We start from the raw sequence: 24,736 nt of genomic DNA, 5'->3' as shown, positions 1-24,736 counted from the left end.
TCTTCTGCTGGAGATAGCCATTGCTTGGAGTTGTGTGGGGACAATATTACTCATCACGTAGCCGCTGAGGCCTGATTGATGTTCAGGTTGTGCAGCAAGTGGACATGGATTGTTTCAGTATCTGAGAAGATCTGAATGATGCTAAACATTGTGCAATCATCAGTGAACATCTCCATTTCTGACTTTACGATGGAAGGAAGGTCATTGATGAAGCAGCTGAAGATGGTTGGGCCGAGAACACTGCCCTGAGGAATTCATGTGGTGATGTCCTGGAACTGAGATGATTAACCTCCAACAACCATAACCATCTTCCTTTGTGCTAGGTATGAGTGTGGTGGTGAGCTTTCCCCATGATTCCCATTGACTCCAGCTTTGATGTCACATTCAGTCAAATGCTGCCTTAATGTCAAAGGCAGTCACTGCCACTTCACTTCTGGAGTTCAGCTCTTTTGTCCAAAGCTTTAATAAGGTCAGGAGCTGAGTGGCCCTGATGGAATCAATGGGCAGGTGATTGCTGAGCTTATGCCTCTTTATAGCACCATCGACGACCCCTTCCATAACTTCACTGATCACCAGGAATAGACTGATGGAACAGTAGTAAGCCAACTTGGGCTGATCTGCTTTTTTGTGCACAGGATATACCTGGGCAATTTTCCATATTGCCAAGTAAATTCCAGTGTTGTAGCTGTACTGGAACGACTTGGCTAAGAGGGCACCTACTTTTGTGGCGCAAGTCTTTAGTACTATTGCTAGAATGCTGTTAGGGCCTATAACCTTTGTAGTATCCAGTGCCTTCAGCCATTTCAGGATAACATGTGCAGTGAATCATATTGTCTGAAGACTGTGATGCTGAGGACCACAGGAAGAGGGAAAGATGGATCACCCACCTGGAGCTTTTTGCTGAAGATTGTTGCAAATGTTTCGGCCTTTTGCACTGATATGTAATGCTCCCCTATTATTGAGATGGGGATTATTGTGGAGTCTCCTTGTCTTGTTGGTTGATTAATTGTCTACCATTATTTGCGACTGGATATGGGCAGGATTGCAGAGTTTCGATATTATCTGTTGGTTATGGAATCACTTAGCTCTATTACCGGCTCTTATGCCGTTTGGCATGCAAGTAGTCCTGTGTCATACCTATCAGTTGACACCTCATTTTTTGGTATGTCTGGCTTCACTCTTGGCATGCTCTCCTGCACTCTTTATTGAATCAGGATTAATCCCTGGCTTGAAGCTAATGGTAGATGTGTCAGACCATACGTCCACAGATTGTAGTTGAGTACAATTCGACAGTTGGTGGTGACCTCTTGGATGTCCAGTTTTAAGCTGCTAGATCTGTTGGAGATCATGGTGACTGTGCAACATGATGGAGCGTGTCCTCAAAGTGAACAACTGACTTCTGTATCGATTACACATCGGGCAAGGAAGAAGGAAGAAAAGATTTAATTTACATTGCACTATTCATGTCCACAGGAGGTTTCAAAGAACTTTTAAGTACTTCAGAAATGGAGTCACTTTTGTCATATAGCAAATGCAACAACAGTTTAGACACATGCTCCCACAAACAGCAATTAACAGAAACTTGCAACCCTGTCGAGCTTGAATTGAGAAACTGCTGACAATGACTGCATTACTGTGCGCCAAGGATTAAACCTTTTCTACCCAATATGTTCGTGAGAGCAAATATTCCTCGTGCAAAATAACACATGGAACAGGCATTAGCGCTCTTTCTGGGTTGTTGCTTGGTAGTTAAGCAGAAATTAATCTATCACGTATAGGTTGACTCAAGACTTTTTAAAATCCCACTTATTATTATTTTCTTCTCTTTGAAGGTGTCGCAACAATACCAGACTAAGATAACTGAGCTGCAATGGTGGACAAAAAAACGTATCGGCTAATGGAGAGATCTTTTGGTGATTGCCGCAGTATAGAGGCTGAATCAAAACTAATACTTGATACTTCAGAGGAGGAATAGCAGCAGAAGCAGGAAACCACAGCTCAGGAATTTTAACAGCACAGTGGGTATTTTTGTTATACATCCCATCATCTATCTGGATCTTGTTGTAGTATACCTTTAAAGATGAGCATGTCTCTGTATAAACCACTAGAAGAGAACTGTTGTATGTGCTGTGTGTTCCAATGTTAGTTCCAATTTTGCTTCAGGCAGCAGAGTGAACAACAGCGACTAGTGCTTCAAGATTCACAACAATGAAAGATTGTTCTCATGTGCCTGGTCTTAATAAATTAACCTGCAATGCGCTAAATCCCTCACGAGTAATTAGTGCCTTGTGTCTTATACAGCAAGTGAGCCCAAGGACTTGTATTGTTACAAGAACACAGCAGATCTTAGCGACGTTCAATGCAAAAGATGACTGCTCCTTGAGGGATCTGTCATAGAATCATAGAATCCCTACAGTGCAGAAGGAGGCCATTTGGCCCATTGAGTCTGCACTGACCACACTCCCACCCAATTTCGTTTCCCATAGCCCCGCATATTTACCCATTCTAATCGTCTGACACTAGGGTCAATTTAGCATGGCTAATCAACCTAACCCACGCATCTTTGTCCTCAGATTTTCACTGGCTCCTGGAACTAGACCATCAGCCATTGAACGAAACCTAGGCAGCATCCATTCTGTACCATTGGATGCTTCTGAGCGCCAACATGAGTCACAGTGCATGAATCCATTGCAAGAGTAACACATTTTCCTCTTTTGCCTCTCCCTCACACTCAGTTGGAAATCAAAAATTAAGCAACTTGGGATTTGTATTCTGGGGAGGCAGTCAGGGCTGCACAACTATTTCTGGAAAAGACAGGGCACAAAGTTGGCTTCTGGGACACATCGGCCAGACTTTTACTGGCACCTTCACACAGATTCCGGGGGCAGGCTCGGCTCAGAGAATGACATTCTCTGTTGGCCTCAGGAGGGATCGTACAAACCTCGGGCAGATGCGCCGGTAAAGTTCTAACCATCAATTCCCAATCTAAACATGGCTGTCAATACACTGAAAGAACCTCACAAAAATGGGGCAACAATAATGTGCATTTGTGAGGCTGAAATCTAGGGGAACAGATAGCTGACAAAAACACTTCTGATGATTGGACCACAATGCTGCAGCCCGACAGAATCAGCAAGTTGGAAGAAAGTGGGAAGAGCTTCAAGTTTTTAGGTGCCCAGATCACCAACAACCTGCCCTGAACAGCCCCACGCTGACAGTATGGTTAAGAAAGCCCACCACTGCCTCTACTTTCTCAAAAGACTAAGGAAGTTTGGCATGACAGCTGTGATTCTCACCAACTTTTACAGATGTACCATAGAAAGCATTCTTTCTGGTTGTATAACAGCTTGGTATGGCTCCTGCTCTGCCTAAGACCGCAAGGAAATACAAAAAATCATGAACGTAGCCCAGTTCATCACGTAAACCAGCCTCCCATCCATTGACTCCGTCTATACTTCCTGTTGCCTTGGTAAAGCAGACAGCATAATTAAGGATTCCACGCTCCCCAACATCCTCTCTTCCACCTTCTTCCTTTGGAGAAGAGATACAAAAATCTGAGGTCACATACCAACTGACTCAAGAACAGCTTCTTCCTGATGCAGTCAGACTTTTGAATGGACTTCCCTTGCATTAAGTTGATCTCTCTCTACGCCCTAGTTATGACTGTAGCACTGCATTCTGCACTCGCTATGAATGGTATGCTTTGTCTTTATAGCGCAAGAAACAACACTTTTCACTGTATGTTAATACATGTGACAATGATAAATTGAATCAAATCAAATCAAAAATAAAGGTATATTGCATGCAACACCAAGAAGTGCAGCAAGACAAACCCATGGAAGGGGATGAGGGGCAGGAGACAAATCTCCGAAACACTTCAGCCAGTGCCTCACGCGTTAAAGGAGTGACGGGAAATTGTCTTTTGTTTTATCCTTGGCACTTTGTGAAAATAGGATAGGATGTAGAACTTGAGATGTACATTTTAACTAAAACTGTTCCATTTTCAGAGTGCACACAAAACTGAATTCTGCTTTTTTTTAACCATGGTAATAGGGAAAACATTTTTTTTACATTAATTTGGTTAGGAAATGCACAATTACAAATGTTATGAATGTAAGTGCATTTGTGGCATTTCTTTAACACGATATGCCACTGTGCCATCCTCCTGTGCTTTGTGGCTTGTGTGTAGTTAAGTGGGTTTATCAGTGGCGTGGAGCACCAACTGAGGCGCAGCACTGCCTACTGAAGGCCACCCACAAAGGGAAAAGAAACAGTAAGCATCGCTTGACATAATTTTGTGGAGAGAAGCAAAGTCTGCACAGCTGTGTACATATTGTTGGATCTGGTGAATGAAATGTTAAATACCTTTCTAACTGGAAAAGCAGAACAAACCAGTTCCATCTGGGCATGATCTTTCTCAGGTTCCATGTCTAAGTGATAGGCAATCTAAAGTATTTTCATTCTAAAAGATCTTCTGTTTTTCATACTTTTCATCAAGATGTATACTTAGATCTCAGTGTGATGTGAATAGCCTATATATTCGGAATTCATGGTGGCACAGTGGTTTTCACTGCTGCGTCATAGCACCAAGGACCTGCGTAGTGTCCTAGGCCCAACCATCTTCAATGTTTCATCAATGACCTTCCTTCCATCATAAACCCTTGGGTTGCTGTCAGTGTGGAGTTTGCACATTTTCTCTGTGATTACATGGGCTTCCTCCGGCTGCTCCGGTTTCCTCCCACAGTCCAAAGCTGTGTCGGTTTGGTGAATTAGTCATGGTAAGTGCATGGGGTTACAGGAATAGGACAGAGGGTTATGGGAGATCGGGCAGCGCGTGGGCCTGGGGGAAGATGCTGTGTCTGATGCAGACTCGATGGGCCGAATGGCCTTCTTCTGTACTCTGAGGATTCTATGAGCATGCTTTATTCTAGCTGTGAGGCTTACGTACTTCGGGAAAACTTAGTTTGACACTCACCAGAAGCATTTTGAGATAACTGACTGGCAGCAACTTTAGAGTCATCTATTCCTATGCTTCGACTTGCGCAATACTTCTGGATTTTGATTCTAGATTGCAATCATTGATCCCAGTGTCTTCTGCAACGCTGCAACATCTCTGAATCTCTGCTTTTTAATGGTGCATTACCAGAGATTGAAAAACAAGGTTTTACCATGTTAAGGCAGTGGACCACATTGTCTCTACATCAACAGCAGCTGCTCTCCTGATCGCTGACCCAGCTGTGGCCATGCACTTAAAGGATCATTGCTTTCAATACAACAGCAACTTATATTTAGATCTTTAATGTGGTGAAACTTACCCAGGGAATTCACAGGAGCGATTATCAAATGGAATTTGACACAGATAGCCACCCGAAGACATGCTGGGCCAGGTGACTAAAAAAAGTCTGGGCAAGTAGGTATGTTTAAAAGAGTGATGAGGGGTGACAGAGTGAGATAGTGAGGCAGGAAGATTTAGGGAAGGAATTTCAAATCTTAGGGCCCTTACAGTAGAAAACACAACTGCCAATGGAGATGAAAGAAGAGCAGAACGTGCAAAAAGCCAGAATTAGAACAGTGCAGAGATATGAGAGATTGCAGGGGTCTCAGGGGTTCCAGTGACCTCAGAGGATCCAGAGATGTCAGAGGTTGTAGAGATGTCAGAGTTTACAGTGATGTCAGAGGTTACAGTGATGTCAGAGGTTACAGTGATGTCAGAGGATCCAGAGATGTCAGAGGTTGTGGAGATGTCAGAGGTTGTAGAGATGTCAGAGTTTACAGTGATGTCAGAGGATCCAGAGATGTCAGAGGTTGTGGAGATGTCAGAGGTTGTAGAGATGTCAGAGTTTACAGTGATGTCAGAGGTTGCAGTGAATTTTGAGGTTACTAGGAAAGGTTTGTAATATTCCAATCACAAAGTAACAAAAGCATTCATGAGAGTTCCAGCAGCAAAGGAGATCAGCAATGCAATGGAGATAGAAGAAGGTGCTCACAGTGACAAAGAGGATGTGTGGCTAGTAGGTCAACTCAGAGGATCAAATAGGACGTCAATGTTGATGTCAATGGTGATTGCCATCGACTTCAGGAAACGTAAAGGAGAACATGCCCCTGTCTACATCAATGGGGATGAAGTAGAAAGGGTCAAGAGCTTCCAGTTTTTAGGTACCCAGATCACCAACAACCTGTCCTGGTCCCCACTATGCCAACACTATAGTTAAGAAAGCCCATCAATGCCTTTATTCCCTCAGAAGACTAATGGAATTTGTGATGTCAGCTACGACTCTCACCAACTTTTACAGATGTACCATAGAAAGCATTCTTTCTGGTTGTATCACAGCTTGATATGGCTCCTGCTCTAGCCAAGACCGCAAGGAACTACAAAAGGTTGTGAATGTAGCCCAATTCATTATGCAAACCAGCTTCCCATCCATTGACTCTTCCTACACTTTCTGCTGCCTCGGCAAAGCTGCCAGCATAATTAAGGACCCCACACACCCTGGACATTCTCTCTTCCATTTTCTTCCTTCAGAAGAAAGATACAAAAATCTGAGGTTACGTACCAACTGACTCAAGAACAGCTTCTTCCCTGCCGTTGTCAGACTTTTGAAAGGACTTGCATTAAGTTGATCTTTCTCTACACCTAGTTATGACTGTAACACTACATTCTGCACTCTCTCATTTCCTTTCTCTATGAATGCTATGTTTTGTCTGTATAGCATGCAAAAAATAATAATTTTCATTGTATGTTAATGCATGTGACAATAATAAATCAAATCAAGTCAAATCAAATCAAAAATGTTTTAAGCAGCCTGGTTAGCCTCAGACAATGGTTTGGAAGAGGGATGAAGTTAGTGGCTGGGGAATGGGATTTGTGTGAGGGACTGAAGACAGTAGCTTTGGTCTTCTCAATATTTAATTAGAGGACATTTCACCTACAGAGGATGTCAGGTGGCCAGTGTGAGAAATGAGAGGCGGTGGGGGATGGTGGTGGAATAGAGATGGGTGTCATCAGAGTGCATGCGAGACGGGAGATTGTGTTTTCATAAGATATCACTAAGGAGCAAAATATAGATGAGAAATAAGAACGTGTGGAGGTTTCAAGAATGGGTCCTTGGGGGACTTACAGAGCTTATAGCTTTTTGCAATAGTTCTGAAATATCCTCATGACCTTTCCTTTGTGATTCTTTCAATGGCTAAATTGAGATGAATAATGCTCTTGTGAAAATTATTCAAGCAAGCACTGTTGACACCAGCAATCTCCTTAGCCATGTATTAAATTTGCAACAATATCACTGGGGTTATCTTCATGGCTTTAGTGTCCGGTTAGAATGGGAGCTCTGTTTTGTACAAAAGCAGCTGGTGTCAATCAAAGAAAATTGATCCTCACCTTTGGGTTAAGTGCCGTTTGGTCTCAGATCAAAAGAAGAAGCCAGATATCATTGTGTTTTGAACCTTCTCAGCAGTGTTATTGATAAAACTCCTTTGTGATGATCAGTTACCATTTTGAGACACATTTACTTATGTGACATGCAACAAGCAGATTTACTAATCTAAGAGCAAATTATTGTGGATACTGGACTCTGAAACAGAAAGTGCTGCAAAATCTCACCAAGTCTAACAGCATCTGTGGAGAGAGAATAGAGCCAAAGTTTCGACACAAGACTTGAAACGTTAGCTCTGTTCTCTCTCCACAGGTTTACATTAACCTTTGATTGGTTAGGCCACCTGAAACTGTACCTTCTTTATGCTGTCAAATGTTGTTTGATGATACTTCTGTGAGGTGCCCAAGGGACACTTTACAACATTAAGTGTGCCATAGAAATTCAAGTTGTTGTATTCAGGAGTACTTAAGTTCATACATTTTTCATTGGAAGCACAGAAGTTACCAGAACAAAGCTTTTCGCTGGCTTTGGATTTACAAAACCTTCTTAGAAGAATGCTCAAGAAAGTTTTCAACATTTTGAGAGAGGGTTAAAAGATAAGGTTCACAAAAGGCTGTAAAAGTTTAAAATGCAAAAGTTTAGAGAATGCAAAGCGTGCTATGGTCGCTAATTTTTTTCTATTCATCCATGGGACAAGGGTGATGCTTGCTGGGACAGCATTTATTGCCCATCCCTAATTGCCCATGAACTGAGAGTCTTGCTAGGCCAATTCAGAGTCAACAACATTGCTTGTGGATCTGGAGTCACATGTTAGCCAGACCAGTAATGACGACAGATTTCCTTCTCTAAAGGACATTAATGAACCAGCTGAGTTTTTATGACAATCGACAATAATTCATTGGCCACCATTAAACTTTTGAGTCCAGATTGTTATTGAGTTCACATTTCACTATCTACCATGGTGGGATTCGAAACTGGGTCCCCAGACCATTACCCAGGATCTGTGGATCACTGGTACAGTGACTGTACGACTACATTGCCACCTCCCCACTGCAACACTAGGTTGGGAAGGAGGACGATGGAATGTGGCTTTCCAAAGCAGATGTGGGATTGTTGGGCTCTTCTTGGAAAAGAAAAGGGGGCTGCCAATAAACATTACTGCGGAATGGTAAAGTGGGCGGCACGATGGCACAGTGGTTAGCACTGCTACCTCACAGCACCAGGGACCCAGGTTCAATTCCAGCCTTGGGTCACTGTCTGTGTGGAGTTTGTATATTCTCCCTGTGTCTGCTTGGATTTCCTCCGGGTGCTCGGTTTCCTCCCACTGTCCAAAGAAGTGTGGGTTAGGTTGATTGGCCATGCTAAGTTGACCCTAGTGTCAGGGGGATTAGCAGAGTAAAAACGTGGGGTTACGGGGATAGGGTCCGGGTGGGGTTGTGGTTGATGCAGAATTGATGGGCCGAATGGCCTCCTTTGCACTGTAGGGTTTCGAGATTCTATGGGACCATTCATGGGGGTGATCCAGCCAAGTCTTTCAATTTCTCCAGTGCAAGGTCAGCCAGAGATAAGAAGAAAGAGAATTGAGCAAGTGAAGGTGACCTGCCATTGCCCAATCCCAAACAGAGAAAGAATGATTATCTGATGTTCACCAACCACTTGGGAGAGCATGCTTGCTTTTATGCTCAAATTACTAAGAGTCAGGAAGTCTATCAGTGAGACATTGATCAGAGACTGTAAACCTAGCCTCGCTGAGTCCGTATTGTCATCTTGGGCTTTGGATCTATTATTATGCAGTTGCTAAGAAAAACCCTGTTAATGTGACGATATTAGGTCTTGGGAAATTTCTCCCAGTATCTCAGAGTAAATTAAAAATGTGCTAAGTAACTGCATAAGGGCGATGCTGAAAGGTTTCAGGATCATTAATGGGCTGTCGGTTTTAGGACTCTCTTGATAACCGCAAGCGTATGTTTGCTGTTTTGGTTTCTGTCTATAATGGATGAGAATTAGCGGGTAATGTATCTGTGATTTTTGCAGTCTCCCAATATGTAAAAAGCATCATTAGTGGAGGATCCTGAAAACTTTGACAAAAGAAAGCCTCCAGTGATGTAGCTTATTGTTGAGTTTATGATCATTTAAATTCTGGTGACCAGTGTTAAGGGATGAATTTAAAACAGGCAAAACTGGTGGGATTGAACTGCTCGTGGTAGATGAAGTAGGCAAAAATTCCAAATATGTTGGGAAAACAGCTCCAGTGGACAGCTCCTGTGGCTTGCTGAGGCAGTGCATAGGGGTGGGCAGGTTTGGTATTTTCAATATGTTAACAAGGCCGTGAGTCACAGATTTGGCTGGCTTTGCAAGTTTTGGCTGGGTTTCCTGGACTGTGGGTAACCCGGCAGCCACAGTGAGGCAAGGACAAGCTTGGGGAGAAGCTAAGAGTCTTCACAGTCCTCTTTGTGAAACAAGAGGAGCAAGAGTGCTTCTCCTCTCAACTTCTGAAGCTGCCTAACCGTTGGACCTACGCACACAAATCATGCTCCACTCTCCACCCTCCGACTGCCCCCGTATTCCACCCCCCCCGTTCGCCCCCTCCCCCACCACCACCAGAGTCAAAACTCCCCTCTGGGATTGGATCCACTCGTTGGACATGACGCTCCCCAACGTCAGAGTTCAGACATTCACTTTGGAATTGGAACTGTCTGTCAGGCTGACTGCTGGCTGTGGAAGCTGTCAGGAATGTAAGTCGCACTCTGTCGAGTTAAATTCCATAACTTGTGGGGAAATTTAGATTCCTGTATGTAAAATAGCGGAGCAAAACTTCTCCCTAGGTATCAATCCAATTAGAGCATAAGAACTAGCAGCAGGAGTAGGCCATTTGGCCCCTCAAGGCTGCTCTGCCATTCAATAAGATCATGGCTGATCTTTTTGTGGACTCAGCTCCACTTACCCGCCAGCTCACCATAACCCTTAATTCCTTTATTATTCAAAAATCTATTTATCTTTGCCTTAAAAGCATTCACCGAGTAGCCTCAACTGCTTCACTGGGCAGGGAATTCCACAGATTGACAACACTTTGGGTGAAGAGGTTCTTTCTCAACTCACTCCTAAATCTGCTCCCCCTTATTTTGAGCATTCCCCCTAGTTCTGGTTTCACCCGTCAGTGGAAACAACCCCCTTGTTTCTGTCTTATCCATTCCCTTCATAATGATATATGTTTCTATAAGATCCACCCTCATTCTTCTAAATTCCAATGAGCAGAGTGCCAGTCTATTCAGTCTCTCCTCATAAGCCAACCTTCTTAACTCGGGAATCAACCCAGTGAATCACTTCTGCACCCCCTCCAGTGCTAGTATATCCTTTTTCAAGTAAGAAGATCAAAACTGTACACTGTACTCTGGGTGTGGCCTCACCAGCACCTTATACAGCTGCGCAATAACATCCCTGTTTTTAAACTCCATCTCTCTAGCAATGAAGGACAAAATTCCATTTGCTTTCTTAATTACCTGCTGCACCTACAAACCAACTTTTTGAGATTTATGCACAAGGGTACCCAGGTCCCTCTGCACAACAGCATGCTGCAATTTTTTACCATTTAAATAATGGTCCATTTTACTGTTACTTCTACCAAAATGGATGACCTCACATTTGCTAACATTGTACTCCATCTGCCAGACCCTTGCCCACCCACTTAGACTAACTATATCCATTTTGCAGACTTTCAGTGTCCCATGCATACTTTGCTCTCCCATTCATCTTTGTGTCACCTGCGAACTTTGACAGTCTACACTTGGTCCCCAACTCCAAATCATCTACGTAAATTGTAAACAATTGCAGTCCCAATTAACAATTCTACGTAAATTGTAAACAACTGCAGTCCCAATTAACAATTCTACGTAATTGTTAATGACAAAACATATTATAGTTCAAATTGTGTTATTGTAAATATAGTTGATTTAAGTAGTTGTAGTAGTTTATCTTAGTCTGCGAGTAGCATTTGAATCATTGGACTAGGAGTTGTTTAATTGGAATTCACTGCATACTGTGATCCTGTTTCGGATAACTGTATCTTTTGAACGGGGTAATGTAAATTTTGTTTTTAAATTCTGATTTAGTTTTCTTATATGAAACCCTAGGGATAAATATTAAATCTTAATTTTAATTTCATGACTAACCCAATATTCATATTGAAGAGGAAAATGATCAATTGTATACAGATAGCCAGGGTAGTACAGAACCTGACTATTGGTGACATGTCGGAGCTTTTCATCCTGCACTCATCAGGATACTTTGCACGAATACCAACATATAGGGAAAACTAATTCAGCACACCAAGAAGAGAATGCTGATTGGTTGGCAAAAAGACTGATTGGTAGAGGCATTGTCATGGAGAATGCACCAGTTGATGGTAACTGCCAGATAACTGCCCAAGCATTGCTTGAAATTTAAACCAAATTTGGCCCTGATTACTCAAAGTATTGCCCTGCGAAATGAATCAATGGATGAATGTCACTAATTTTGTTGATCTGAAACAGACGCAAGGTGTGTATGTGTTCATTCTGTCCACAATGGGCATGATATAGATGTACCCAACCAGTCTTTGTTTGCCAAACTCAAATATAGTGTCCAACATTAGGTGTGATTCTGTGATTGGATAACATTTGCTACAGAATCCTCAATACGCTAAGAATTACACTGACAACCAATTTAAGATTGTCAGAGGGATTTGCAGTGTATATGTATGGGTGTTGCATATTTGAATACACAGGCCCTGTTCTTTGTAGAGGAAATCAGAGTATACTTGCCACCAATCAGCATTCTCTTCTTGTGCAGCATATGTTGTTGTTTTCCCTTGTATTGGTTTTCTTTCATTGCGTCCTGATGAGTGCAAGATGAAAAGCTTCGACACGTCTCTTTTTCAGTAATACTCATCTTACACCATTCAGGTGATAGCATGGGGGAACACTGTGGTTAACACTGCCATCCAGCAATCAGTTCTTGCAAGGTGAATATATATGGCAATTTTTCACCATAGTACACCTGACATAAGTCTGACCGAGCTGTGGGCGGCACGGTGGCACAATGGTTAGCACTCCCGTCCCACAGTACCAGGGGACCTGAATTCGATTCCCAGCTTGGATCACTAACTGTGCAGAGTCTGCACGTTCTTCCCCTGTCTGCGTGGGTTTCATCTGGGTGCTCCAGTTTCCTTCCACAGCCCGAAAAGTGTGCTGGTTAGGTGCACTGGGCATGCTAAATTCTTCCTCAGGCGCTGGAATGGGGCGACATGGGGATTTTCACAGTAACTTCATTGCAGCGTTAATGTAAGTCTATTTGCGACACTAACAAAGAAACAAACAATTTTCCAATAGTTCTGTCCAATTAATGGGTATAAACTGAGTGAATGTGATCAAAAAATTGGATGGAGTTCCTTCATGCAATCCCCATTCCTTCTGTCCTTGCCCCATTTCCCATTGTTACTTCCAGATAAATATTATAACTGATGAATTCAGTACAGAGACATTAATAAAATCGGAGCCACATTGCTTGCTAGAGTTTGTAATCTTACCTTCCCTGTGGACAATCAATGGCAGCATGACAGTCTGCAGCTGCTTAATGGAGTGGGAGAATTCTTGAAGGTCCAAGGAGTCATAGATTGCAGCCAAGAGGCCCTATATATCCCTCTGCCAGTCTTGTGTAACAAAGAGAGAATTCCTCTCTCTTCCTGTGCTGCCCCTCTGGTGTCAAAGAATGCACCATGGAATCAATGGGCAGATTCTTCCACACGTTGGAAAATTTCAGGAGTCAGGACCATTCCCTGGATTTGACCCACGTGGATTGGAGTGCACTAATGGGGAAAGTCTTCTGGGAGGCAGTCAATTAAGAACGTACCTTTGTGTTATCATCCGATTAAGGAGAGTGGGCAGCTTTTGAAAGAGGTGACCCTATCAGGGCTTTAAGTTCTGAAAGGCCTGAAGCCCTAGTGGGGGATCTGGGAGCTGTGAAGGAACCTCAAAATGGAGGTGACCCACTCCAACCTTCTGAATCTTGAAAAGCTCATCACTTTGCAATGTGTGTCAGTGCCTGCAAGGTCATAACGCTTACCAGATGGTATCTCAGGAATAGGATTTTGTCTGAAGCGCACTGTTTGTAAATGGAACCTGTTGGAACTGAGCTGATTTTTGATTCGTCATAGCAGAGTCCTGAGGTAGGTCCAGTGCAAAAATTATGTTGACCTGGTGAGGAAATTGTCTGAACAATAGAAGCCAGAGAGTATGGATAGACAACAAGTATTCTAACTGGCGACATGTGTCCAGTGGTGTTTCACAAGGATCCGTAATGGAGTTTCATACACTCACTGTATTAATTAATAACTTAGATGAAGGGGCCGAAAGCTGTATATTCAAATTCACTGATGATTTGATTTATTATTGTCAAATGTATTAGCGTACAGTGAAAAGTATTGTTTCTTGCGTGCTATACAGACAAAACATGCCATTCATAGAGAAGGAAATGAGACAGTGCAGAATGTAGTGTTACAGCCATAACTAGGCTATAAAGAAAGATTAACTTAATGCAAGGTAAGTCCATTCAAAAGTCTGACAGCAGCAGGGAAGAAGCTGATCTTGAGTCAGTTGGTACGTGACCTCAGAATTTTGTATCTTCTTCCTGATGGAAGAAGGTGGGAGAGAAAATGTCCGGGGTGTGTGGGGTATTTAATTATGCTGGCAGCGGGAAGTATAGACAGAGTCAATGGATGGGGGGCTGGTTTGGTGTAAATGGATGCATAGCATTACAAAAAAGAACAATGCTGATAGATCAGGCAAATGTGCCAAACTGAAACAAACTGATTTCAACGTGGGGAAATGTGAGCTCACCCACATTGGATCAGAAAGATGTAGAATAGGACACTTTTTAAATGTAAAAAGCTAGAAACAGCGGAGGTCTAAAGGAACTAGGAATCCAGGCAGGTCACTGAAATATTATAAACAGATCCTGAAAATGATCAAAAAAGATTATAGAAGGTTGGCCTATATACTAACAGGGCTACAATGCAAGGGGATAGAAGTGATGTCCCAACTACACAAAGCCCTGCTTAGACGATGCCTGGAGTACATGAGCAATTCTGAGCACCACATCTTAGGAAAAATATATTTGCCTTCAAGGCATGGTGGCACAGTTGTTAGCATTGCCGCCTCACAGCTCCCAGGGACCCGGGTTTGATTCCAGTGTTGGGTGACTGTCTCTGTGGAGGTTGCACATCCTCTCCGTGCCTGCATGGGTTTCCTCTGGATGATCTGGTTTCTTCCCACACTCCAAAGATGTACAGGTTAGGTGGATTGGCCAGGCTAAATTGCCCCTTGGCATCCCAAGATGTGTAGGCTAGAGGGATTAGCATGGCAAATATGTGGGATAGGGCCTGGGTAAGATGCCCTATCAGTGCAGATGTGATAGTTCAAATGGCCTTCTTCTGCACTGTAAGAATTCTATGAGGCAGTATAGCAGGAATTTACTTGAATGATACTTGGACGTGAAGGGTCAAGTTAAGAAGCGGTTAAACAACTTTGGGTTCTATTCTCCCAAATTAATTGAAGTTTTCAAGATATGAATTGGAAGCAATCAGGTAAATGGATAGAAACTGTTTCTGCTACTTGGCAATTCTAGGACTATGGGTGGAGTCCAAAAATTTGAACCAATACTTCAGGCTTGAAGTTACAAAACACTTCACACAAAGGACAGGAGAGGTCTGGAATTCACTTCACCAAACTACTATCAATATTAGATAAATTTTTAATTTTAAATCCGAGATTGATGTACTTTTTTTTTTACATAGAATGTACTCAGGGATACAGAACAAAGGCAGCATTTAACCTGTCCTTAGGTTGCAGATTTGCCATGATCTCACTGAGTGGAGATGGAACAGGCTCCAGGGGTTAATGGCCAACTGCTCTTCCTAAAACTTTAGGTTAAAATGACACTTTTGATTGCAGGATTTGTGTACCAAAGCCAAGGTACTGCCTCACAGTGCTATACTTCCACAAATGCCTTTTAGAAACCCACATGAACATTAACCAGCTGGCTCTCAACAACCGTCCCTGTAACCTCATCAAGACCCAAAACAGGTCTCGGTCTGAGGTGTGTGTGTTTGTGAGTGTTTCAATCTCTGTGTAAGGTGTGTGTGTTTGTGAGGATGTCAGTCTCAGTGTAAAGTGTGTGTGTTTGTGTGTGTTTCAATCACTGTGTAAGGTGTGTGTGTGTGCTTCTGAGTGTGTCAGTCTCTGTATAAAGTGTATGTGGTTGAGAGTGTGTCGCTTCTCGGTCTTTTGGCTAAGATCAAGTGTAGTATCGACATGCTGCACTTGGTTGAAGTCATTAGGTTACATTTCAGCTTCATTTGAAGCAATTTTTTAAAGCGGCATCTCGGCCATTTGGCTAAGATGCAAATTAGATCAAGCCCTGGAGGAGGAGCTACACCTACTCCAGTCAGCTTGGATCATGTAGATCAAGCCCAAGACAGGAGGTGAGAGCCCTGTCTTGTCAGCTTGGATCGGGAATGTCCCAACTTGTTGGGACTCTGAATTGGGTTTAATTTGACTTGATTGGATTGGAATAAAGTTTGAAAAAAAAATGTGGTTGAGAGTGTGTCAGTCTCTGTGCAAGGTGTGTGTTTGTGAGTGTGTCAGTCTCTGTGTAAGGTGTGTTTGTGAGTGTTTCAGTCTCTGTGTAAGGCGTGTGTGTTTGTGAGTGTTTCAGTCTCTGTAAGGTGTGTGTGTTTGTGAGTGTTTCAGTCTCTGTAAGGTGTGTGTGTTTGTCAGTGTGTCAGTCTCTGTGTAAGGTGTGTTTGTGAGTGTTTCAGTCTCTGTGTAAGGCGTGTGTGTTTGTGAGTGTTTCAGTCTCTGTAAGGTGTGTGTGTTTGTCAGTGTGTCAGTCTCTGTGTAAGGTGTGTGTGTTTGTGAGTGTGTCAGTCTCTGTGTAAGGTGTGTGTGTTTGTGAATGTGTCAGTCTCTGTGTAAGGCGTGTGTGTTTGTGAGTGTGTCAGTCTCTGTGTAAGGTGTGTGTGTTTGTGAGTGTTTCAGTCTCTGTGTAAGGTGTGTGTGTCAGTCTCTGTGTAAGGTGTGTGTGTTTGTGAGTGTTTCAGTCTCTGTGTAAGGTGTGTGTGTTTGTGAGTGTGTCAGTCTCTGTGTAAGGTGTGTGTGTTTGTGAATGTGTCAGTCTCTGTGTAAGGTGTGTGTGTTTGTGAGTGTGTCAGTCTCTGTGTAAGGTGTGTGTGTTTGTGAGTGTGTCAGTCTCTGTGTAAGGTGTGTGTGTTTGTGAGTGTGTCAGTCTCTGTGTAAGGCGTGTGTGTTTGTGAGTGTGTCAGTCTCTGTGTAAGGTGTGTGTGTCAGTCTCTGTGTAAGGTGTGTGTGTTTGTGAGTGTGTCAGTCTCTGTGTAAGGTGTGTGTGTTTGTGAGTGTGTCAGTCTCTGTGTAAGGCGTGTGTGTTTGTGAGTGTGTCAGTCTCTGTGTAAGGTGTGTGTGTTTGTGAGTGTGTCAGTCTCTGTGTAAGGTGTGTGTGTTTGTGAGTGTGTCAGTCTCTGTGTAAGGTGTGTGTGTTTGAGAGTGTGTCAGTCTCTGTGTAAGGTGTGTGTGTTTGTGAGTGTGTCAGTCTCTGTGTAAGGTGTGTGTGTTTGTGAGTGTGTCAGTCTCTGTGTAAGGTGTGTGTGTCAGTCTCTGTGTAAGGTGTGTGTGTTTGTGAGTGTGTCAGTCTCTGTGTAAGGTGTGTGTGTCAGTCTCTGTGTAAGGTGTATGTGTTTGTGAGTGTGTCAGTCTCTGTGTAAGGTGTGTGTGTTTGTGAGTGTGTCAGTCTCTGTGTAAGGTGTGTGTGTCAGTCTCTGTGTAAGGTGTGTGTGTTTGTGAGTGTGTCAGTCTCTGTGTAAGGTGTGTGTGTTTGTGAGTGTGTCAGTCTCGGTGTAAGGTGTATGTGTTTGTGAGTGTGTCAGTCTCTGTGTAAGGTGAGTGTGTCAGTCTCTGTGTAAGGTGTGTGTGTTTGTGAGTGTGTCAGTCTCTGTGTAAGGTGAGTGTGTCAGTCTCTGTGTAAGGTGTGTGTGTTTGTGAGTGTGTCAGTCTTTATGTAAGGTGTATGTGTTTGTGAGTGTGTCAGTCTCTGTGTAAGGTGTGTGTGTCAGTCTCTGTGTAAGGTGTGTGTGTTTGTGAGTGTGTCAGTCTCTGTATAAGGTGTGTGTGTTTGTGAGTGTTTCAGTCTCTGATATGTCTTTAACAAATCCATGATATTTTTCTTTAATTAATCTATACCTGTCTCAGTGATTTTAATTTGATTTTGGATTATTACTTCCAAAAGCTTTTCTACTACTGAGGAAAAAGTGATTGTCACAGAATCCTTCCAGTGTAGAAGGAGGCCATTTGGCCCATCAAGTCTGCACCGACCACAATCCCACCCAGGCCCTATTCCTGTAACCCCACACATTTACCCTGCTAATCTCCTGACACCAGGGTTAATTTAGCATGACCGATCAGTCTAACCTGCACATTTTGTGGACTGTGGCAGGAAACCAGAGCACCCGGAGGAAACCCACACAGACGGGGGAGAATGTGCAAACTCAACACAGACAGTGATCTGAAGATGGAATTGAACCCAGGTCCTTTACGTTGTGAGGCAGCAGCGCTAACCACTGTGCTACCCTGTCACCCAAAGCCATGCAGGGAATTTTCCGATCCTGCCTGCCACGGGAATTGTAGCAGGCGAGGGGCGGATCATGCAATTGTCCATTCATTTCGGGAGGGTATTTCCAGTTTTGGGACAAGCTGCAGCTGGAAATTCCCATCCATTGAGTCAGAGAATAATACAGCGTGGAAACAGGCACTTGGGCCCAACCAGTCCATACTGACAATGGTGCATTCCAGCCTGTTCCAGTTGCCTGCATTTGGCCCATATCCCTCTAATCCTTTCCCATCCATGTACTTATCCAAATGCTTTTTTAAATGTTGCTATTGTACCTGACTTTCTCTGGCAGCTCATTCCATACGTGCACCATCCTCTGTGTGAAGAAGTTGCCCCTCGGGTCCCTTTTAAATCTTTCCCCTCTCACCTTAAACCTATGAGTTTAAACCTGTGGTTTTTAGATTTACCCTTGTTATAATTTCTGAACAAGGGTGCTCCTTTGCAATTCCGCAGTCCTTTGACAACCGCCCACCCATATCCGCTCCCCCCCACCCCCAAATATGGAAGGAGGACTGGAAGATTTTTGCCAATAACTCCACGATTTTCACCCTGATTTCTCTCAGCATCCTCAGATACATTGCACCTAGCTTTGGTGACTTATCATTTTTGAATACAGCCAACGTTTTTAATGCCTCATCTTTGCAATCTTTACCCCATTCAGTACGTCCGTTCAGTTATTATCTCACTCTGACTTTGACATTTTTTCCCTTGGTAATGTTATATTAAAAATTACAAATTTCTCAGTCATATCCTCTGTCTTAATCATAGATTCCTTTTTGGTCTCTAATTGGTTCCATCCTTCTGCTCACTACCCTTTAATTATTTATATGCCTATGGAAGCCTTTTGGATTCCATCTTCTGTTAGCTGTCAGCCTCACCTCATACACTCCCTAGCCTCCAATTTTCTATTTCATTCCCCCCTCTAAAGTCAGCCTGGTTCTCATTTATATGATCAATTGACATTGGCATATGGACCACTCTCTCTCCTTTTCTTGTCACCTCGGGGAGATTACGAAGGCAAATGGTCTGTTAACTTTATTACAAAAGTATTGGAGTTTAAGAGTAAGAAAGCCTTATTTCAATCATATTTGAGGGCGGCATGGTGGCACAGTGGTTGGCACTGCTGCCTAACAGTGCCAGGGATGTGGGCTCAATTCCAGCCTTGGGTGACCATCAGTGTGTCGATTTTGCATATTCTCCCTGTGTCTGTGTAGGTTTCCTCCGGGTGTTCCAGTTTCCTCCCACACCCCAAAGATGTGCAATTAGGAGCACATTGGCTGTAAAATGCTTTATGACATCCTGTGCTCATGAAGAATGTCGTATAAATAAAAGTTTTATATCATCTAGAATTCAGAAGGAGAAGTGACCTAGTTGAAACATATGGAGGGCAAATCTCTGACCTCCCAACTGTGTATGTCCCACCGGCAGGACGTGGCATGTTGTTTGCTAGCACTGGGATTCTTTGGTCTCGCCGCTGTCAATGGGAATTCCCATTGATGTCACCCCATGCCGGGGGGAAACCCACGGGTGGGGGCGCGCTGCCGGTAGAGGCGGAGAATCCCTCTGGTGTAAACAGCCGGAGAATTCTGGCCAGGACATTGTAAAGCAGCTTGAAAGGGTAGATGCTGGAAGAATGTTTCCCCTGGTTCAGCAGTCCAGGATATGGGACTGAGAAGGCGAGAAATCCCTTCACTCAAAGGATTGTGAATCTTTGGAATTCTTTAACTCACGGAGCTCTGGATGCGCGACCATTGAGTATGTCTGAAACAGAAATTACTGGACATTTGGGTACTTCGGGAAGTTAGAGGTTGGGAGTAGTGTGAGAAGGTGGAGTTGAGGTAGAACAGCAGAACAGGTTTGAAGACCTGCTGACCAATCTACTCCAGTTGCATGTTCACCACCAGTTGTATAAACAGGCCATTGGAAATTGCATTGGTGTTTGTGATAGAGTCATAGAGGTTTATAGCATGGAAGCAAGCCCTTTGGCCCAACTTGTCCATGCTGCCCATTTTTTTAAACCTCTAAGCTAGTCCCAGTTGCCCGCCTTTGGCCCATATCCCTCTATACCCATCATGTAACTGTCCAAATGTTTTTTAAAAGGCAAAATTGTACCCACCTTTACTACTACTTCTGACAGCTTGTTCCAGGCACTCGCCACCTTCTGTGTGTAAAAGTCGTCCCTCTGGACACTTTTGTATCTCTCCCCTCTCACCTTAAACCTATGCCTTCTAGTTTTAGACTCCCCTACCTTTGGGAAAAGATATTGACTATCTAGCTGATCTGTGCCCCTTATTATTTTATAAACGTGATAAATGTGTTCACGTGTTTGCTTGAAAATCTGACCCTACCCGCAACTGGAACTCTACCAGCTCGCCCACCAAGGAATCAGTGCAAAGGTCCAACAATAGAAATCTCCGCTGACATTAGGCAGGAATTCCCGGTCTTGCCGGACCGAGGCCATAAAATCCCGCCCCAGTTGTCCAATTTTAGTTAAAGGAATTTGACATGCATGTGCCAATGCAATCATTACATTGCATGATTTCAACTTAAACTGGGTGGCTCAAAGAGCAGGTAAATGAAACAAAATCCATGGAGTCAGTCGGGAATCCTTTGTCTGCTTTCTAATTAACTGGATACAGTGAATGCTGCCAAGTGATCCTTTTAACTTTCACAGGCTGAAAGGTAGAACACCATTTCACAACATTTAAGAAGCACGTAGACAAGCACTTGAGATGCCACAGCATACAATGCTACGCACCAAGTGCCGGAAAATTTTCAAGTTTATTTATTAGTGTCACAAGTAGACGTATGTAAACACTGCCATAAAGTTACCATAAAAATTCTGTAGCCACCACACTCAGGTGCCTGCTTGGGTACACCGAGGGAGAATTTAGCATGGCCAATGCACCTAACCAGCACATCTTTCGGACTGTAGGAAGAAACCAGAGCACCCGGAGAAAACCCATGCAGACATGAGGAGAACGTGCAGACTTCGCACTGATAGCCACCACCCAAGTTGGGAATTGAACCCGGGTCCTTGGCACTGTGAGGCAGCAGTGCTAACCACTGTGTCACCACGCTGCCCCAAATGGGACAAGAACGGATAGGTTCTTGATGGCCGGTGCAGACAATTTGGGCCGAATGGCTTCTTTTTGGGCTTTAAAACCCACTGACTTTATCACCTCTGAAACATAACTCATGCTGCAAACATTTAGACTAAGTGAAATTCAATGTAACAGGCAGATGAATAGTAGCAAATAAAATAGAATATTTGCTTTTCCTGCACTACATAAAAATCACCTTTGAAACAGTTCCTTTAAAAGATCAGCTCCTTTGATTTACTTTGTACCTTGGCAATGATCAGCCTGCTGCGAAAAATATTTCCAATGCTCCAAAATCCTTTGAAGGTATCCCAAAGTAAAAGGTAATGTAAAATACATCTTTCTGCAACATGGGTAGAGCTGCCAATCAAAGACGTAATGTAAAAGGTTCCACTGGACATTGGATCCAAAGGATTGATATGAGATAATTCTCTCAAACATAGGCTCTCAGTGAGGTAGTCCACTCTCTGCTAAGGGCTGTGAGAAGATTTTGACCTGCCCACCAACTCTCTGATCGTCTGTAAAATGGTTTCACATTGACTTCCCCTTGCCTTATATTTGCTGATCACAGGGGATATAACTGTCAGTGAGGTGGTTCCCTGGAACCAGTTATCTTTCTGTTAGGTAAATGCGGGGTCTAAAGAATTGACAACTCACCCTACCCCCTGTCAATGCTGAGGGTCTCAGACTCATTTCAGTGTGTGTATCCAGAGGAGACTACGGGGTTTGTGTTGACAGATGCAGCTTGCTGCCCAGGATGTCTGGAGGACACAATGTCACTGGTCCAGCTGCTTTTCAACATCCCATGACTGCAGGAAGCAATGAGTTCTTGTATCTGGTATATTAAATAAAATGACAAATTGCTGAAATTTGCATGTCAATTACGATTCTCACCAACTTTTACAGATGCACCATAGAAAGCATTCTTTCTGGTTGTATCACAGCTTGGTGTGGCTCCTGCTCTGCCCAAAACTGCAAGGAACTACAAAAGGTCATGAATGTAGCCCAATCCATCACGCAAACCAACGTCCCATCCATTGACTCTGTCTACACTTCCCGCTGCCTCGGCAAAGCAGCCAGCATAATTAAGGACCCCACGCGCCCAGGACATTTTCTCTTCCACCTTCTTCCGTCGGAAAAAGATACAAAAGTCTGAGGTTATGTACCAACTGACTCAAGAACAGCTTCTTCCCTGCTGCCGCCAAGACTTTTGAATGGACCTATCTTGCATTAAGTTGATCTTTCTCAATATTCTAGCTATGACTGTGACACTACTTTCTGCACTCATTTGTTTCCTTCTCTATGGACGGTATGTTTTGTCTGTATAGAATGCAAGAAACAATATTTTTCACTTACGTTAATACATGTGACAATAATAAATCAAATCAAATGTGTCAGGGCGATGCAAAGGGAATCATTGAGTAGCAGCCTGCTTAGTTGACCCTCCTTCTGCAAACATTCACTCCCCCCCATATCAATGCACAGTGGCAGCAGTGTGTACTGTCTACAAGATGCACTGTAGGAACTCACCGAGGTTCCACAGGTGGCAAACCCATGACCACCACCACCTAGAAGGAAAAGAGCAGCAGCCACTTGGAAGTTCCCCTCCAAATCAGTCACTGTCCTGACCTGGAAATATATCGCCAATCCTTCACTGTCATTGAGTCAAAATTCTGGAACTCCCTCCCCAATAACACCTTAGATGTACCTACAGCCCATGGACTGCAGCAGTTCAGGAAGGCAACTCACCACCATCTTCTCAAGGGCAAAATAAGTTAAAAGTTAATTTATTAGTCACAAGTAGGCTTGCATTAACACCGCAATGAAGTTACTGTGAAAATCCCCTAGTCGCCACACTCTGGCGCCTGTTTGGGTACACTGAGGGAGAATTTAGCACGGCCATTGCACCTGACCAGCACATCTTTCAGACTGTAGGAGGAAACCGGAGCATCTGGAGGAAACCCACGCAGACACGAGGAGAACACGCAGACTCTGCACAGACACTGACCCAAGCCGGGAATTGAACAGGGTCCCTGGCGTTGTGAGGCAGCAGTGCTAACCTCTGTGCTAATCAACTAAGGATGGGCAATAAAGGCTGGCTGAGCCAGCGACACCCACATCACACGAATGAGTGAAAAGGAAGTTTGGTTAGACTGGTTCAGTGCTTCAATGCGTCTTCAGATGTAAGAAGCGGAATCTCAATTCATCATCGTGAGACTATCCACAAGACGTGGAGATTTAAATATTTATGGAATTGGGAAAATTATTTGATACTCGCTTGGTAGTAATTAATCATTTAAAAGCTGCAGATTGCTAAGGCAGATAATGGGCAGAATTTAATGCCCTCCATTGTAATGGTGGGCAAGTATTTAAACAGCCGGGAAGATAGTGACTCCACTACCTCTTTACTACTCCCCTGATTAAGCTTATGATGGGAAGGCCTGTGGATAGCTCCCCCTCCGCCCCTCCCAGTAGTTTAGATCCTTAAGTGGAAAATTAATGTGCTTAAGTTCCTCGTCCCACAAATGCAAGCATTATTCTAGTGGTGGGCCAGGCAGTTGCAGTGTGCGGAGCGCAACAAGTGAATTCATGCAGAGTTGTTGCCTGCAGGCTCCCACAGTCGTCCCATATTCAAAGGCACTCAGTGCTTAATCGAGAAATCAGGTCTTGGGAAAGCCAGAGGGAGGCAGTAATGAGGGCAGCACAGTGGCACAGTGGCTGGCACTGCCGCTTCACAGCACCAGGGCCCTGGATTCGATTCCTGGCTTGGGTCACAGACTGTATGGAGTCGGCATGTTCCACCCCTGTCAGTGTGGGTTTTTTCTGGGTGCTCCGGTTTCCTCTCATAATCCGAAAGATGTGCTGGTTAGGTGCATTGGCCGTGCTAAATTCGGTGTTCCCAAACAGGCCCCGGAGTGTAGCGACTCAGGGATTTTCACAGTAACTTCATTGCAATGTTAATGCAAGCTTACTTGTGGCACTAATAAATACTCTCTAAACTTGAAAGTCCCTAGTTGTAATCCCACTTACTGCCATCCGCGGTAACCCCCTCTGCCATATCCCACTGACCCCAGTGACACACACCCCAACGCCACCCAGCACCCAGCAATCATTCACCCAGGCCCCAATGCTGACCCTCAGTGTCAGATTGACTGTAGTACTGTCAATAGCCACTGTCACCCCAGCGGCGCTGTTGCTCAAGTGAGCTGCTAGCCTCTGATTGGTCAGTAGGTCTCAGCAGGTGAGACTTCTATGCCTGGGATTCTTAGCCTTGTTAGAGGGAGGCTGAGGGCTGGGGAGAGGATGGAGGCTGGGGGGGAAGGCCTGTGGCTGGGGGAGAAGGCCTGTGGCTGGGGGGGAAGGCCTATGGCTGGGGGAAGGCCCAGGGCTGCCCAGTTCAGAGTTCTTCCTTGAAAGAACTGGCTCTCACCATCTCTCCAGCTAAGTCAAATATTGTCCAATATGCCTGGTTCATTTTAATAATGCAGTTTACAAAGACAAGTGTATTTGTTGCTTGCTTGCCATATTTTAAGTAGAAAAAGTACA

At 43.9% G+C, this 24,736-nt stretch overlaps 1 protein-coding gene and 1 non-coding gene across 4 annotated transcripts in view; one reads left to right on the top strand and one right to left on the bottom strand.

Annotated features, from left to right (window-relative positions):
- Positions 1-24,736, bottom strand: part of LOC145344213 (voltage-gated potassium channel KCNC2-like) — a 148,695-nt gene that overhangs the window by 51,035 nt on the left and 72,924 nt on the right. The window lies entirely within an intron of this gene.
- On the top strand, positions 15,679-15,870 carry LOC145344597 (U2 spliceosomal RNA). The gene has a single exon (XR_013886904.1). It is a non-coding gene; the product is annotated as a U2 spliceosomal RNA (small nuclear RNA).

The sequence above is a fragment of the Carcharhinus amblyrhynchos genome, chromosome 6 (assembly GCF_965287045.1).
Source record: "Carcharhinus amblyrhynchos chromosome 6, sCarAmb.v2.hapA, whole genome shotgun sequence".
Lineage (NCBI taxonomy): Eukaryota > Metazoa > Chordata > Chondrichthyes > Carcharhiniformes > Carcharhinidae > Carcharhinus > Carcharhinus amblyrhynchos.
This window is presented reverse-complemented; position numbering and strand designations above follow the sequence as displayed.